A 3,943-nucleotide genomic window follows, 5' to 3' on the forward strand; every position below is an offset into this window, starting at 1 on the left:
ACTCAGTTTTATATTTTTGAAGGAAAATAGGTTTTCAATTTCTTCTAAACATTAGAAAATTTATATACAGCGTAATCTAAGGACTTGTTAATGTTTCGTATGACAGGTATGAGTGATCCAAAATATTGGATGAAAATCCTTTCATTTTATAACTTTTTCTTAGCACAATTGGATAATATGATTACCAATATATGATAGTTCTGTATTTTATATTGGCCAGGTCAGTTTCTCTCTCTCTCTCTCTCTCTCTCTCTCTCTCTCTCTCTCTCTCTCTCTCTCTCTCTCTTCTCTCTTCTCTCTGAGCAGTAACAACATTAAAATAGCTCTTTCATATATAAACAATAAAAAAGAGACTCGTGTCAGGCTGTCCAACATGAAAACATTCGAAACAAGTTTGAACTTCTGAATGAGAGGCTTTCTTCTTCTTCTTCTTCTTCTCTTCTTCTTCTTCTTCTTCTTCTTCTTCTTCTTCTTCTTCTTCTTCTTCTTCTTCTTCTTCTTCTTCTTCTTCTTCTTCTTCTTTTTTTTTTTTTTTTTTTTTTTTGCCCATGGCTAGTTAACATTCTCGTCTAACCGGTTTTACTGATTAAGAATAACGTTGGATTAAGAATCGTTCTTCAAATGAAATTGTGGTTTTCGTCGAGTGTCTTAAGTTACAATATAGTAAAGTAGTTATTCAATACCATATGTGTGTGTGTGTCTGTGTCTGTGTGTGTGTGTGTGTGGGAGTGAGTATGCATGTGTATGATTACATGCCTGCGGAGTTGAGCAATCAGAATCTGCTATTATGTTTGTGAGGTGAATAGATAAATATACTAAAAATAGATATGATTGAAACAGCGGCAGAACTCGCAAAAGAAGCAATCAACCTGAACGACACTCAACGTGTTTTTACCAGGTGATGCTTGACGTTAGAAACCAAATTAGTAAAATTCTTTCAATAAATTTTGCATTTCATGGTCGGCGATTCTTTCCCTTTTGGTTCAGGAGGGATTGAAAAGAAGTGTTTGAAATGGGGTGAAGATTTCCGTTCCTTTCTTACTCTTTTATTGTTTTTTCCTCTCTTTTATTCTGCATTATTTATTATGTTATTCTCCCTTTGGGTTCTTGGACCTTCAAAGTTGAAATGATTTGACCCTCTCTCTCTCTCTCTCTCTCTCTCTCTCTCTCTCTCTCTCTCTCGCCAAGAATTGCGAATGAGAATAATGAAACAGAAATGAGAGAAGAAAATGTTGAATATCTAACGGATATAGATATTAATGAAGCAGATATTGTCAAGGCTATAAACGAAATTAAAAATGGATCGGCAGCCGGACCAGATGGAGTTCCAGCGATTTTGTTAAAAAAAAAACTGCAAACACTATCGCGAAGCCGCTTGCAATACTGCTAAGACAAAGTGTAGATATGAGCGAGATATATGTTAAACATAAGTTAGCTTATATAACCCTTATCTTCAAAAGTGGATCAAGACTAGAGGCAAGCAATTATAGACCTGTTAGTCTAACATCACATATTATGAAAGTGTATGAGAGGGTAATAAAAAAGAAAATAATGAACCATTTGGTTAAAAATAATTTGTTTAATATAGGTCAACACGGTTTTGTGCCTGGAAAAAGTACACAGACCAAACTGATAGCACACTTTGAAAACATATACAAAAATAGGATAAATGAAAAAGACACAGATGTGATCTATCTAGATTTTGCAAAAGCCCTTGACAAGGTAGACCATAATATATTAGAGAAAAAAAAAATGAGAAAGCATAATATTGTGGGAAAGATAGGAAAATGGGTAAAAGAATTCCTACAAAACAGAAAACAGATAGTGGTTGCAAATGACGAGAAATCAGATGAAGCCCAGGTAATATCTGGCGTGCCACAAGGTACGGTATAAGCTGTACTGCTGTTTGTTTTTATGATCTCAGACATAGACTGTGATGTTGAAAACTCCATAGTGAGAAGTTTCGCCGATGACACAAGAATAAGTAGAGAAATTACTTGTGCTGAAGATAGGAACTCCCTACAAAGAGATCTAAACAAAATATATGAATGGGCGGAGATAAATAGGATGGTATTTAACTCCGATAAATTCGAATCAATAAATTATGGGAACAGAGAAGGAATGGTATATGCATACAAGGGACCTAATAATGAGACAATCACAAACAAGGAAACAATTAAAGACCTTGGTGTAATGTTAAATAGGAATATGTTATGCAACGACCAAATAGCAACACTGTTGGCTAAATGTAAAGCTAAAATGGGAATGTTATTCAGACACTTTAAAACAAGAAAAGCTGAACACATGATTATGCTTTACAAAACTTATGTACGTAGTACACTCGAGTACTGCAATGTGATATGGTACCCACACTACCAAAAGGATATTGCGCAAATAGAGAGTGTACAAAGGTCCTATACTGCTAGAATAGAAGAAGTTAAGGACCTTGACTACTGGGAAAGACGACAATTTTTAAAACTATACAGTCTAGAGAGGAGAAGAGAACGCTACATGATAATACAAGTATGGAAGCAAATAAAAGGAATTACTGAAAACATCATGGAGCTAAAAATATCAGAAAGAGCAAGCCGAGGTAGATTAATAGTGCCAAAAAATATACCAGGTAAACTAAGAAAGGCGCACAGGACATTAATCCACTACGCACCAGCATCGATAATGCAGCGACTATTTAATGTGCTGCCAGCTCATCTAAGAAACATATCAGGAGTGAGCGTAGATGTGTTTAAGAATAAGCTCGATAAATACCTAAGATGCATCCCAGACCATCCAAGACTGGAAGATGCAAAATACACCGGAAGATGCATTAGCAACTCTCTGGTGGATATACGAGGTGCCTCACACTGAGGGACCTGGGGGAACCCAAACAAAAAAATAAGGCAATAAGGTAAGGCTCTCTTTCTCTTTAATTTTTTTGTTAGCAAGTACTACAATTTTACCAATCCATATCACTTTATTGACCTACATAAGATTTCTTATTAGTCTAAACTTCTTAATTTTCGTAGATTAATCCCCAATACAATGAAACCAGACCCTTCAAGATTAACATTTATCAATTCCACTGTATTATGAAACGTCCCTTTTATAAGGAGACCTTTGTATCCACGGAACAGCGAATCTCATTCCGTGGAACACACGTTCCCTTTCTCCCAACTAACCTCGGAAAGAGAAAGGATATTGATTTCTGGATTGAAAGGAACCGAGGATATATGGCAAAAGGGAGAGTCTGGAATATGGCGTTTTAGTTCTTGTGTTCACGTCCGCATTGAGGAGTATTTTTTTCAGGATCCTTCTCTTTTGTCGTTAGTGTTGGCTCTGGATTTTAAGACTTTTTGTTGTTTTTTGTGTTTTAATTTTGAAAAGATTTGTATCATGTTGATATTTTGATACTTATTTACCCTGCAGTTATGTTGAAGAAAATATGTATAGACATACGATATTCTTGTTTCCATGGTCGACAGTTGCATAAAAGTTAAACCTGAAGCCTCTTAAATGAATGCAGAATAATAAAATATTCATAATGATATCCATTATTAGAGCGACACATTGAAGAGGATACAATATGCCATTGAAGTAGAAGCAGACGGAGTCGGAGTTGTTGTTGTTGTTGTTGTAGATTGCCTGGCCCTGTATGTTCTCAGGCGCTCATCAGCCATAGCGGACCGAAGTATAAGAAACCTTTTGACGACCGAAGAGGACCCGGTTTTAAACGAAATTCGGCTGTCTTCCCCATTAGACTTTTGCTCCGTACTCTTCCTATCCATTCATTAGTCGAGGGGTTGTTGGTATTGCATCCATCTCATCATCATCTTTTGTCTATCGTTCCAGACCTACTGTGAGTTTACTCCTTTTAGTACTTATCTCTCCTGTGGGCTGGCTGCTGCAAGAGACCGCGTTATAATGATCCAATATAGTAATCTTATAT

This window comes from Palaemon carinicauda, unplaced genomic scaffold (assembly GCF_036898095.1).
Source record: "Palaemon carinicauda isolate YSFRI2023 unplaced genomic scaffold, ASM3689809v2 scaffold631, whole genome shotgun sequence".
Classification (NCBI taxonomy): Eukaryota; Metazoa; Arthropoda; class Malacostraca; order Decapoda; family Palaemonidae; genus Palaemon; species Palaemon carinicauda.